The sequence below is a fragment of the Coregonus lavaretus genome (assembly GCF_964263955.1).
Source record: "Coregonus lavaretus genome assembly, chromosome: 3".
Taxonomy (NCBI): domain Eukaryota; kingdom Metazoa; phylum Chordata; class Actinopteri; order Salmoniformes; family Salmonidae; genus Coregonus; species Coregonus lavaretus.
Window position 1 is genome coordinate 5,617,330 of NC_139990.1, and position 15,223 is coordinate 5,632,552.

Consider the following 15,223-nt stretch of genomic DNA (forward strand, 5'->3'; position numbering starts at 1 on the left):
GTAGGAGTGAAGCCCATACATTTTTTAGGGGGGGGCTAACGCCGTGGACGACGGGGCAGCAGGAGGCCGCCAGGTTACGGGAGTCACTGGTCACCAGGGGGAAGGAGGATGTAGAGGCACGGCGAGAGGTACTGGCGTGTGTTGCCAGTCCGGTCCGGCCTGTTCCTGATCCCCACGTAGGGCCAGTGGTGTGTGTTCCCAGTACGGTCCGGCCTGTTCCTGCCACTCGCACCAAGCCAGTGGTGCGCTTCGTCAGCCCGGCACGGCCCGTTCCTGCTCCCCGCACCAAGTCAGTGGTGCGCTTCGTCAGCCCGGCACGGCCCGTCCCTGCTCCCCGCACCAAGTCAGTGGTGCGTTTCGTCAGCCCGGCACGGCCCGTTCCTGCTCCCCGCACCAAGTCAGTGGTGCGTTTCGTCAGCCCGGCACGGCCCGTTCCTGCTCCCCGCACCAAGTCAGTGGTGCGCTTCGTCAGCCCGGCACGGCCCGTTCCTGCTCCCCGCACCAAGTCAGTGGTGCGTTTCGTCAGCCCGGCGCGGCCCGTTCCTGCTCCCCGCACCAAGTCAGTGGTGCGCGTCGTCAGCCCGGTCCGGCCCATTCCTGCTCCCCGCACCAAGTCAGTGGTGCGTTTCGTCAGCCCAGCTCGGCCCGTTCCTGCTCCCCGCACCAAGTCAGTGGTGCGCTTCGTCAGCCCGGCACGGCCCGTTCCTGCTCCCCGCACCAAGTCAGTGGTGCGCTTCGTCAGCCCGGCGCGGCCCGCTCCTGCTCCCCACACCAAGCCAGTGGTGTGCGTCGTCAGTCCGGCACGGCCCGTGCCTGTTCCACCGGTGGCTGGTCCGGCACCGGTCAGATGCTTCATGCCGGAGCTAGAGCAATCCGCTCCACCAGTGTGCAGTCCAGCTCCGGCCAGCGGGGCCAGACCGGACCAGGGGTACTTTGGGGGGTTGGAGAGGGAGCGAGGATCAGGCCCGGAGCCGGATCCGCCGCCTAAGCGGAGTGCCCACCCGGTCCCTCCCCTGTGGTGTTTGGTGGGCGCGGTCGGAGTCCGCGCCTTTTGGGGGGGGTACTGTCACGCCCTGGCTCTGGGGACACTTGTATGTTGAGCCAGGGTGTGCATTTCATTTGTTTATCTAGTATGTGTATTTCTATGTTGGCCTGAGTGGCTCCCAATCAGAGGCAACGAGTGTCAGCTGTCGTTGGTTGTCTCTGATTGGGAGCCATATTTAAACTGTCTGTTTCCCATTTGTGTTTGTGGGATCTTGTTTCAAGTCTGTTTATGTTAGACCGTGAACTGTCACGTATCGTTTGTTGTTTTTGATCGTGTCTCTATTAAAGAGTATGTTTGCCTGCAACGCTGCGCCTTGGTCCTCATCTCTGTTTGACGATCGTGTGACAAGATCTCAAGCAGTGACTTTTAAATGGTAAAAGAGACTGAAAGCTGCAGCACTTTTTCTTTGGGAACGCTGTAATTAGTTTACCATTTGTTTCCTCTCAAACCCATGACAGACTCAGAGAGCTAAGGGGGAGGGACTACAGGCCGACACATCTGATTGGCCCACTCCATTCCCATGTTATTTTGAAGGAAAAGCAGCAGCTCTCCTTCTCTTCCCAAACAGGCTGTACATCACAGGAGGTTGGTGGCACCTTCATTGGGGAAGACTGGCTCGTGGTAATGGCTGGAGCGGAATACTGGAATGGTCTCAAACACATGATTTCCATGGGTTTCATGCCATTCCATTTGCTCTGTTTCAGCCATTATGTCTCCTGAGTGGCGCAGTGGTCTAAGGCACTGCATCGCAGTGCTAACTGTGCCACTAGAGATCCTGGTTCGAATCCAGGCTCTGTCACAGCCAGCCGCGACCGGGAGACTCATGGGCGGCGCACAATTGGCCCAGGGTAGGGGAGGGAATGGCCGGCAGGGATGTAGCTCAGTTGATAGAGCATGGCATTTGCAACGCCAGGGTTGGGGGTTCGATTCCCACGGGGTGCCAGTAGAAAAAGGTATTCACTAACTGTAAGTCGCTCTGGATAAGAGCGTCTGCTAAATGACTAAAATGTAAATGTATTATTATGAGGCCGTCCTCCCCTCAGCAACCTCCACTGCTAAACATGGATGGTACCCGAGCATGCCCCGTCTTTCTGCTTTGAAACAAAAGTACTGTCTTATGAAGTGCAAACAGAGTTTAGTCTTTAATCTGCACCTCAAACTATACAGTGCAGAGAGGGGAACAGACCTCTCTGCCTGTGCCTCATTCAATCTTTTTATCCTCCCTCTGCTAGCCTTGGCTCTGTAGGCTGTTTTCTCTGGAAGCCAGACTCTAACATTTGGACTGGCGAGAGAGAGAGAGAGAGAGAGAGAGAGTTGAGAGAGAGAGAGAGAGAGAGAGAGATAATGAGACAAAGGGGAAGCCAGGCTGGAAAACATGACAGAGCAGCAGAGCAGAGACTGGTGGTCACTACTCACAGACATCACTTCACAGGCAAGACTCTTTTACAGAACTAAACGAAAAACTCATGGACTACTGTAAAAAAAAACACTGAAATTGAAAAAGCATTGCTGACATTTGTTTAATGCCTCACAGAGGTCAGGTCTCTTTTACAGAACTAAACTCATATGCCTCGTAATCCTGATACAAAATAAATGTGACTTTCAAAACACTTGTTGACAGTGTTTCTAAACCCTACGCAGTATTATTTCTAAGTACCGGAGTTTGTTTAGATGGCTCTACTCCTCTTCAGTCTGAGACAGAGAACAGAGATGTGAAGGATAAATAATCACATTCCTGACTGTGAAACAGAAACGTTCTGACGAACCTCGAGGCGTAAAGACAAACTGAGACAGACAGATGGGAACTGAACATCCTCCTCCTATTGAAATAGATGCAGATACACCCACACTCTGCCAAGCTTGTCTTTGTGAGATGACCAGCACATTCTTCCATGGAGCAGAAGATCATTGTGCATTCTGAAAGAAATGGGGTCACAATTACAAATGAATCAGTGACTTTGCAGTGTGTGGAAGCTTATGATTGTGGAGGACAAAGTGATACATTCCACTCAAAGAATTAGATGTGAATGATTTGAGTAAAATATATTTCTTCATACTAGGTTTAGATAGGAGGTTTAGCAATGTACCTTGTATGCTTACCAACCGCTTGGTTATCAGTATCTGGTTTATGTCACCAACTTATCCGAACTAGCCTTTTCTCACCTAAATATCAAACAGGTACAGTAGCTTAAACAAGCTAACAACAAGTCACTAACAACAGTAGCAACAACATTGCTAACAGCAGTAGCAATGTTACAACCGTAGCATAAGGTGGTTAACAAAAACACTGCCCATATCAGGAAGTACACCAACCTCATTTTACAGTGCTCTATTGAATAAAGAAGAAGAAATCCACCTCTGCAGCTATAGCACTGGATCTGTCTAGCCATAGGGTCAAATGTGATAATTTTACCACAAGCTCTGAGATGTTTAAAACCAGAGTGCCCTCAGCAAGTGTCCTCACAGGTTTTATGTGGCAGGTGGAGGTTTGATTGTAAACAGGTGGAAGACCTTCTAGTTTTAGCCCATAACCCTGAAATGGAGGGCAGATACATTACAGTTAGATGGATAACTTAACCCAAATACACTCCATATGTCATTGTACTAATAATAAAAATGTGATCGTCATTCAATCAGTAATGTCTTTGCTGAAGTTTTGTTGAAATGTTTGCAGAAGCAAGGGGATATTTTGCCAATGCTAGTCTTCATTCACCCACACGGCATAGGATTTTCAATTGATCGGAAAATAATTCAGAATAAACAGACAGATCATACAAATATTCTTCAAAGGAAATGGTTGTACAGTAAAACATTTTTTCTCAATTCGGTTTGACCCGTATGCACTTACGTTGTACAACTGATGCACAACGCATTTGACACAATGGTTGTGATAAAAACATATATTTTTGTGACACAGTCAAGAGTTAGAGTGCACAGACATGTTTACACAACCGTGTGGTGTCTCCAATTATTTTTGTCCAGAAAACCTCTGTTGTATCACCGGTTGAGACAAAATGTGTTGTACTTCTGTTGTACATCTTGAGTGTGTACGGGTTCTTACCGTAAGAACCCTTTTTGGAGAAAGGAGAGTGAGTGGTACTACCAGGGGCGTTTCTTGTTCTTATGTCTCGTTCTTGAGAGAGCCATTTTCTTTCCCCCATCTCCATCTGTAAAACTATTCACACAGAGAGAGAGGTCTGGAGGAGTAATTTACTTCCTGGGACGTTTAGCAGCCGTAAAGCAGGAGGCTGAATCCTCAGGGAGGTGTAACACTCACAGACTGCAGCAGGAAACCTGGAATTCTCTACTCTAATGATACGTATAGGGTAGCTACACCTATAGAGAAGTTGTGTTCAAACTAATCCATATGTCCAAAGTCTTAATTCCTTTATGTAGATACATTGGTGAATGAGTGTAGTCGTTGGATGTACAGTAACTCTCAGCACTTTCAGAAAGAGCTGGTGGAAAATAAGGAGAAGTCCACAAATTACATTTGACTTTTCCATAATGTGTCCTTTGGCACAACCGAAGTTAAGGGTGAAGTGCCCTAGCCCATTCCAATGAGATCAGATCGCAATAGACAATATAAGTTCCTTCTCTAAGTCCATCAATGCAATAACGCAGTACTTGTGTTGCAAGTTAGAGAAAAATCTGTTTGAAATGCTGTTAGACGGATGACTGTGGGACAACTGATGAAATGAAATCTGAGAGAAAGAAATGGGAATTTCCTCTGGATGATATTGGTTGAATAGAGAAAGAGAGAGAGAGAAAGAGAGAAAGAGAGGGGGGGATAGAGGGAGAGAGAGAGGGAGGGAACGAGAAAGTGCAAGAGGAGGTTTCTTTTGGGGTCTCCACGGTCTCCACAAACCCCTCAGTTGTGCACAGGAAGTTGAAGTTGAAGTCACGGAGAGTTTTCTTGCTGTTGTTTTTTCCCATCTCTGACCTTCCCTCCATAACTCTTGATGGTGACCCACCCTCTCCTGCTGTTTACATCTGGGTGCATAGAAGAGACCCTCTGTGGGGGTGGGGAGCAGATGTGTGTGTGTGTGTGTCTGTCTGTCTGTGTCTGTTTGTGTCTGTTTGTCTGTGTGTGTGTGTGTGTGTGTGTGTGTGTGTGTGTGTGTGTGTGTGTGTGTGTGTGTGTGTGTGTGTGTGTGTGTGTGTGTGTGTGTGTGTGTGTGATCCCGAAGCAGCCCTCTGCTTTCTATCTTAGTCATTCAGGTAGATTTTCACAGTATTCCAACATAGTCTGAAGTAAACGGTCAGCAGGACTGCAGTTGAGTCAAAGAAGTTGAAGTCATGGAAAGGATATTATTGTGGTATGTGAAGCTGAAACAGCCAGGCAACAACATTTTCCATATTGGAAAAAAGAGAGGGAAAAAATACCTCCTCTCCATGTAAATCTATTCCAGACACCTGAAAAGAGAGCGGAGAAACCAGGGCAACCACTTAAAGGGGGAGGAGTTATCAAAGAGAAGGAATAGGAGGAGGCAATGAACAGGGTCTCAGATTCCCATCAACATTAATATTAATGATGATGCCATTTTTCCCTCTCATACTTTTTGCGTGCCTAGTGCTATCCGGGGTCCTTGGGACGTCCCTACCCTAGCCCTAACCTTAACCCCTACCCTTACCCTTACCCTAACCTTAGCCATAACCCTTACCTAACCATACCCTTAACCCTTAACTTAACCATTTAAAATGTCTACTTCAATGGGGTAGGGATGTCCCAAGGATACCGGATAGCTTTTGCCTATAGACAAAGAAGGCGGAGCCTGATGGTAAACGCCCTCCCACCTTATATAGAAGACAGCAGGGATGCCGTGACACAACCAATGAGCACAGGCCCTTATGACTCACCCTAAACCCCTAAACAACGTCACCAGCTCTCACTACCTCCCACATAATATGGGACTAAAAATAGATGTAATTTAGCATGTTTATGGAGTTCAATACAGTATTAGTCACTGGTTTACAACAGACCACTTTACATTACTCTCCTATTGGACTTATCTTTTCAGCTCTAAATACTTTTTCATAAAAGCTGGTTACGGATGGAGCTCGTTGTCTCTTCTCTCTTCTGTCCTCCAGACCAGACTGCCTCAGTGCGTTTCCCAGATGTATAATGATATACTGCGCTGCTCTGGACTTGCCCCCATTGCCAGTGAGAGAGGTCGCGTCCCAAATGGCATCCTATGTAGTGCACTACTTTTGACCAGAGCCCTATGGACCCCTATGGGCCCTGGTCAAAAGCAGTGCACTACATAGCGATTAGTGTGCCATTTGGGACTCAACCACAGAGAGAGAGAGGTGCTCCAGACAACTGGACTCACTTAAATCTGTTCCTCATGTGTGCAGTAATAGGACTTCTCTCACACTGCCTTGGCTTGACTTAACCCTTTCACGATATTGCAGACAGAAACCTATCCCATGCTGATACCTTCTGAATGTACTGTACATTCTACTTTATACAACGGGTGGGTCTAATCCTGAATGCTGATTGGTTAAAACCGCATTCCAGCCAGTGTCTGTTCCACAAGTTACCACCGGCTAAATCTATGACGTTAAAATGCCTATTTACTCTGTTCCATCTGACTGCGCAATCCACTGTCTCATCAGCCCAGCCAGGCAACTTATAAACTTGATCTCCACCATAAAAAGCATCTACATTATCTCACAAACTAACAATTATCAGTATTCCTTGTAGTTCTTCCATCTCTGCCAGCTGGCTATATCATGCTACAGATGTAGGATCTTAATTTGAGCCAGTTTGCTACAGCAGGAAAATAATCCTGCAGCAAAAGGACATTTGAAATATGTGGATTATAATTAATGGCATTTTTGTAGAATCATTGACATTCTTTGAATTTGAACTGAAACGACCTTTGTATATTTCTTCATGAGCACTAGACTTTTTATAAATAATCCCTTGCTGGACAATCTCTCACTGGTCTTAAATCCCATTATACAGTACGTTGCAGGTTTTTTCTCTGAAACCAAAGATAGAGTTATCCACCAATTTGCCTGTTGCTCCTGACTCCAGGGACATTGTGTGGGGATATTTCTGTCACGCTTATTATGCCTTTGCTGACCATACTATGAGTCATGTGGACACAGAGGAAGATAACTATGTCTTAGGCAGAACCTAGGGAGGTTCCCAACTTTGATTCTCTTTCACGCCATGCACTTTCTCTCACTAAACTTCAACTCTCACAGACGGGGAATAGGGATAGTTAGCGTATTGTTGTTGGATAACCCTTAGATACCCTGGGCGGTATCTTGCTCATTTCTTTGACTCTGTGGGCTAACAGAGAAGCAAGCAATGCAATGAGCATCAATGCAGACAGCTGCAAGGCCCAAATAGCTTGTTTAAACATAGAAGATGTAAAACTTTCGGACGGAAAACAGCTGTGTTCTGAGCCATCTGAGCCTCAGTTGTTATCTATCTCCAACAGGACAATCATTTCCAAGTTTGCCCCCCCCCCCCCCCATGTTTATGTACGATGACTCATTTTTACACTCACATGCCCTACCCCCACCCCCATCCTACGGTAATAACTCCTCAATAACCCCACCCCCTCACTCTCTTAGTAACAGCACTCTGAAACGTTTTTGAGACAGAGACAGAGACAGAGACAGAGACAGAGAGAGAGAGAGAGAGAGAGAGACAGAGACAGAGACAGAGACAGAGAGAGAGAGAGAGAGAGAGAGAGAGAGAGAGAGAGAGAGAGAGAGAGAGAGAGAGAGAGAGAGGGGGGGGGTTGGGGTTGGGGTGATAGTAGGTCACAGTCGAAGTTCTATAATTTGAAGCACATAAAGTAAATGAGCGCTCCTTAAAAAGTTTTTACCTCTGCTTCCTTCCTTCCATCCTGGTCTGTATAGGTAAAGCCGGGAACAGCATGCCAGCAGCATTCTGATATGCGTTTAGGCCTGTTGGTGTAATGCTCTGAATTCTTTGACACAGCATGCCTGGTGCTTTGTGATTCATACATGTGCCAGCAATCTCCTACAGTATAGTATCAAAGCCATCAGAAGTCCTGCCTTACTGGACTGATATCAAATGAATGCAGGGGTATATTGTACAGCTGGTCATCTGTTACTGACTGGTGGTCTATCTTGAGCCAAGGCAACTAACAATGTATTTTCTTCCTGCCAACACTATCTACAGGATGGTGTACCTGTTAATGTAGTGGGGCTCATTACCTATATAACCTAAATCCCAGAGTGCATCCCAGTACTGACAAATAGGAATGAATACTGCTTCAGTACAGCTAAGCCGAGTTTCATTTAAAAACCTCACCTGCCCTGGTCATTGTCAACTGCTGCTGTATGTATGTGTTTTATATTCTCTCTCTCTCTCTCTCTCTCTCTCTCTCTCTCTCTCTCTCTCTCTCTCTCTCTCTCTCTCTCTCTCTCTCTGTCTCTCTCTCTCTCTGTGTGTCTCTCTCTGTGTGTGTCTCTCTTTCCCTCTCTCTCTCTCTCTCTCTCTCTCTCTCTCTCTCTCTCTCTCTCTCTCTCTCTCTCTCTCTCTCTCTCTCTCTCTCTCTCTCTCTCTCTCTCTCTCTCTCTCTCTCTCTCTCTCTCTCTGTGTCTCTCTCTTTGTGTGTCTCTCTCTGTGTCTCTCTCTCTCTGTGTGTGTGTCTCTCTCTCTGTGTCTCTCTCTCTGTGTGTGTCTCTCTCTCTCTCTCTCTCTCTCTCTCTCTCTGTGTCTCTCTCTCTGTGTCTCTCTCTCTCTCTCTGTGTGTGTCTCTCTCTCTCTCTGTCTCTCTCTGTGTGTGTCTCTCTCTGTGTGTCTCTCTCTCTCTCTCTCTCTCTCTCTCTCTCTCTCTCTCTCTCTCTCTCTCTCTCTCTCTCTCTCTCTCTGTGTCTCTCTCTCTGCGTGTGTGTCTCTCTCTCTCTCTCTCTCTCTTTAGTCAGTGAAATAAGTCTATCATTATGGGAGTGTGTGTTCCTCCTCTTTAATCACTGACTATATCTCTACCCTGTGTCTCTCTCATCACACTCCCCCTATAGGGAACTCCTCTGGACCTGTGTGCCGGTCACCTAACTTTGTCTACGTGCAAAAGTTAGGTGCCCTCAGAACAGCCTCAATTCGTCGGTGCAAGGTGTCAAAAATGTTCAACAGGGATGCTGGCTCATGAATTTTTATTCCTGAACTTATTTAGGCTTGCCATAAGAAAGGGGTTGAATACTTATTTACTCAAGACATTTCAGCTTTTCATTTTTTATTAATTTGTAAACATTTCTAAAAACATAATACCAATTTGACTTTATGGGGTATTGTGTGTAGGCTAGTGACACAAAATCTCAATTTAATCCATTTTAAATTCAGGCTGTAACACAACAAAATGTGGAAAAAGTCAAGGTGTGTGAATTCTTTCTGAAGGCACTGTATCTATAATTCCGTTGATGTATTCAAAACCTTTTTATGAATCAAATGGAATGTACCTCAACTACAATTTGTTATATTGTATATTACATTCACTAAAACTGATGGAAGTCATGTCTTAAGCCATTTCTCTTGTTGATTTCCTGTTTCAACTGGCTGCAGGGCCGGATTAACACATCATAGGCCCACCCGCCCCCCGACCCAAAACAAAACAGAATATTTGGGGTTAAACTCAGTCTGGGTCTCAACTTACTGTTGAAATTTAGAATAGTAGGATACACAAGGTGCAATTTAGAAATGTTGTTGTGAATCAGCAGTTTCTCTTTTTGAATGGCATTCACTGACAGTCACTCAATTAGCTATGTCATCTAACAATTTCAAGATTAGTAAATTAGTCTAGCCAGCTATCTAAACTTGGGGGAAATATGAGACGCCGTGATAGGGGCCAGCAAGACGAGAGACCAACGCTAGCCAATCAAACACAGAACGCTGGCTAGCCTGACACAGAGACAGAGGCTCCAGGCAACACTGGAAAAGAAGGAGAAAAAGGTTTCAGCAAAATAGCAGACGGCTAGAAGAAAATAATGAGGGAACTCTCCTTCTTGTCCTGAGAAGGACTTTCAGTAGGAGAGAATGTGGAGTTTAGACTGGAACTCTTTTAAGCTAGTCAATTACATTAAGTGATAAATTAAGTGCTACAAGGGGTCTAGCCCTCAAGGACTGGAGTTTGCACGCATTCAAATGAAAGGGCAAAATCTCAATTTATTCTGTGGGCATTTCATTCCCATTTGTGAGTGACCATCATGTACCACACATCAGGGAGCCCATTGTAAACCATGATGTTTAGTTTTCTTATGACAGACAAATCAACACATAATCCTCTAACATGGACTGGGCAGACTTGATTCTAATGACAAGACTGACTGTTGCATTAGCGTGTGAAGGGAAATATTGGGAATCCCCATGGGGAGATCTTCAACTGTGTGACAGGTCCTAATGATAAACTCTTTGACCCTTAGGAAACCTCAAGTTCCAGGGGTTTACGCTGGACCAAACAACCACTATACTGTTAGAAAAAAGACTTCCAAAAGGGTTCTTCGGCTGTCCCCATAGGAGAACCCTTTTTGGAGCTCTGAGAAAGACTTCTGCAAATGTAATCTAAACAACTATCTAGACACTGACTCACTGTTGGTATTATATAGGGTATAGTGCCAGTGTGAAAGTCAATGTTGAAGATGCATTACTGTACCACCTAAATATACTGAACAAAAATATAAGCGCAACATGTAAAGTGTTGGTCCCATGTTTTCATGAGCTGAAATAAAATAATCCAGAAATGTTTCTCTCAAATGTTCTGCACAAATTTGTTTACATCCCTGTTAGTGAGCATTTTTCTCCTTTGCCAAGATAATCCATCCACCTGACAGGTGTGGCATATCAAGAAGCTGATTAAACAGCATGATCATTACACAGGTGCACCTTGTGGTCCTCTGTAGCTCAGCTGGTAGAGCACGGCGCTTGTAACGCCAAGGTAGTGGGTTCGATCCCCGGGACCACCAATACACAAAAATGTATGCACGCATGACTGTAAGTCGCTTTGGATAAAAGCGTCTGCTAAATGGCATATTATTATTATTATATTATTATTGTGCTGGGGACATTAAAAGGCCACACCAAAATGTGCAGTTTTGTCACAACACAATGCCACAGATGTCTCAAGTTTTGAGGGAGCGTGCAATTGGCATGCTGACTGCAGGAATGTCCACCAGAGCTGTTGCCAGATAGTTGAATGTTCATTTCTCTACCATTAGCCTCCTCCAACGTCGTTTTAGGGAATTTGGCAGTACGTCCAACCGGCCTCACAACCGCAGACCATGTGTAATCATGCCAGCCCAGGACCTTCACATCCGGTTTCTTCACCTGCAGGATGGTCTCTGACAAGCCACCCGGACAGCTGATAAAACTGTGGGTTTGCACAACCATAGAATTTCTGCACAAATTGTCAGAAACCGTCTCAGGGAAGCTCATCTGCGTGCTTGTCGTTCTCACCAGGCTCTTGACATGACTGCAGTTCAGCGTCGTAACCGACATCAGTGGGCAAATGCTCACCTTCGATGGCCACTGGCACGCTGGAGAAGTGTGATCTTCAAGGATGAATCCCGGTTTCAACTGTACCGGGCAGATGGCAGACAGCGTATATGGCGGTGTGTGGGCGAGCGGTTTGCTGATGTCAACGTTGTAAACAGAGTGCCCCATGGTGGCGGTGGGGTTATGGTATGGGCAGGCATAAACTACGGACAACGAACACAATTGCATTTTATCGATGGCAATTTGAATGCACAGAGATACCGTTACGAGATCCTGAGGCCCATTGTCGTGCCATTCATCCGCCGCCATCACCTCATGTTTCAGCATGATAATGCACGGCCCCATGTCGCAAGGATCTGAACACAATTCCTGGAAGCTGAAAATGTTCCAGTGCTTCCATGGCCTGCAAACTCACATTACACATTGAGCATGTTTGGGATGCTCTTGATCGACGTGTACGACAGCGTGTTCCATTTCCCGCCAATATCCAGCAACTTCGTACAGCCATTGAAGAGGAGTGGGACAACATGTCACAGGCCACAATCAACAGCCTGATTAACTCTATGCAAAGGAGAGGTGTCGCGCTGCAAGAGGCAAATGGTGGTCACACCAGATACTGACTGGTTTTCTGATCCACACCCCTACCTTTTTTGGGGGGGGGTATCTGTGACCAACAGCACTTGAATCAGACTATTCTTTCAGGGATACTATGGTTGTCTTAACAGGTTTTTTATTTTATTTTTGATCATGTGTTGGTCATTGTTGCGTGTTCTGTCATTGTAAGTCATTGATGATGCATGCTGTGATAAAACAATTTCCCAAATTGGGATTAAAAAAGTAATACACTACTCTACTGTCTACTCTCTCAACAGATGCATATCTGTATTCCCAGTCATGTGAAATCCATAGATTAGCGCCTAATGAATATATATTTCAATTGGCTGATTTACTTATATGAACTGTAACTCAGTAAAATCTTTGAAATTTGCTGCATGTTGCGTTTATATTTTGGTTCAGTGTACATGGTGACTTGACTTGATGTAGGCCTGTATGTGCATTTCTTGATTCAACTGTTGGTTTTTGATGCTTGATGTTTACATAAGTAAAACACAGGCACACATACAGATGTAATGTCTTAATTTGATCACTCTGTTGTCGCAGATACTTTTTCTGCACCGCAGGAAATGCAAACTTGTACTGTGTACGAGTTTTAAAATGGCTTCTACAGTTTGTAATATCTACTTTAAAATGTCAGACTTATTTTGCCCTAAAGAAAAATGGATCACCCCTACAAAATGTCCTTTAAATATAATCCACATAACAACTCACATGTCCTGTTGCTGCAGGGTTATTTTCCTGCTACAGAAACTGGTCAAATTAAAGATAGCAGATCTGTAGATCTCAAAATAACTCTTGTTCTAAATACTACTCTAATGAAGAGTAATGTTTTTAGACTTAAGACCTGTGTTTGTTGTCAACTGCAGTAGAGTCTGCGCTATCATTGTTTTGTCTGTCATAATGAAAAGATACTGGAGTCTTGCAGGCAGGGAGCATCTTTCATTTCATATTCATGAATGCAGTCTGGACTCAAAGTAGTTTAAGACTTCCAGCGTCTCAGTCAGAGAACATGAGCCATGTTCAGCTGTAACAGTGAGTTGGGCGTGCAGCCATCTTTAAAACACATTTCATCCCAGTACCACTTGCCCCTCACCTCTCTGATTTCCCCTCTCCTTTCACTCAGGGACAGAGAGAGAGTTGAGTTTGTGTTGTCTGGATATTCCAGTGATGACTAATGTTTTCCGGCACTGCTCAGGGAGGAGAGGGGAGGCCAGTATAGGAGGTCCATGGAAAAAGAAGAGCAGAGAATCGGCCATTTTGAGGCAGACTAGGCTACATCAGTGGCTAGATTAGGGCCCCAATACTAGTATCATCATCATAATCCGCACCTTTCCTCCAGTATTTTGTTAGCACTGCCTGGGTTTATCATATAAGAGAGTGTGGATAATAGAGGAGACATCCCTTATGGAAAAAGGAACACAGAACATCTGGAATCTGACTACAGGCAGTGCTGGATAGCCTGACCATCATCTGGGCTGGAGGCAACAGTTGAATAGAAGAAGAAAAAGGTTTCAGCAAAATGGCCGACAGCTAGAAGAATAGAATGAGGGAATTCTCCTTGTTGTCCTGGGAATGGCGTGCAGCCATCTTTAAAACACATTTCATCCCAGTACCACTCGCCCTTCACCTCTCTGATCTCCCCTTTCACTCAGGGAGAGAGAGAGTTGAGTTTGGGTTGTCTGGATATTCCAGGCATGACAGAAACAAATCCAGCACTGCTCAGGGAGGAGAGGGGAGGCCAGTGGAGGAGGTCCATTGAAAAAAAATAAAGAACACAGAATCGGGCATTTTGAGGCAGACTAGGCTACATCAGTGGCTAGATTAGGGCCCCAACACTCATACTGTCTCCCTCCAGTTAATTTTTTACTGTATTAAGACTGTTAGCGTCATTACAGTGCATGATCCACACATTGGCTTTATTGTTAGCACTGCCTGGGTTTATCAAGGATAGCACACATATCTGAGGGGAGGTGCTATATCTAATGGTAGAGAGGGCATTTGCTTTCGTAAATGATATCTGCTTGGTTGCAATAAGAACTGTTTTCTCATTTGAGTTCTGACTGAATTAAGGTATAAACGTATGAATCAACAATATATGAACACAATGAATAAACCAGCAAATATTGTCAGGGTGGAGAAAGGCCACGAATGTCATCAAGAGATAGCCAGGATATGGGCAGGAACTTATAATTGTCAAACCTATGGTGGCAGATAGCCTAGCGGATAGAGCATTGAGCCAGTATCCAAAAGGTTGCTAGTTTGAATATTAATACACGTGTGAAATAGGACAAATATAAGCACCCACCAAATTCTTATTATTATTACAATTGTGGTTAGTTACATCAAATTAAAACATATGGGGCTATTTCTGATCTGAGAGTCTGCATAGATATTGCATTAATGATTTTCCTCTCTGTTGAAGTTGAACATGATAGCCATATGAAGTAGGCCCTCGTTGCCCTAAGGGGATATAGGAAGTTGTATTATAAAGAATGTGTGTCCTTGGGGTGTCTGATGTGAGAATAGTCTTTATAGCCTATTTGTTCTCCTTTCCAAACTATACTGAACAAAAATATAAACTCAACATGTAAAGTGTTGGTCCCATGTTTCATGAGCTGAAATAAAAGATCTGAGAAATGTTCCATACGCACAAAAAGCTTATTTCTCACATTTTGTGCACAAATTTGTTTACATTCACGTTAGTGAGCATTTCTTCTTTGCCAAGATAATCGATCCACCTGACAGGTGTGGCATATCAAGAAGCTGATTAAACAGCATGATCATTACACAGGTGCACCTTGTGCTGGGGACAATAAAAGGTCATTCTAAAATGTGCAGTTTTGTCACACAACACAGTGCCACAGATGTCTCAAGTTTTGAGGGAGTGTGCAATTGGCGTGCTTACTGCAGGAATGTCCATCAGAGCTGTTGACAGATAATGTAATGTTAATTTCTCTACCAATGTCGTTTCAGAGAATTTGACAGTACGTCCAACTGGCCTCACAACCACAGACCACGTGTAACCATGCCAACCCAAGACCTCCACATCCGGCTTCTTCACCTGCGGGATCTTCTGAGACCAG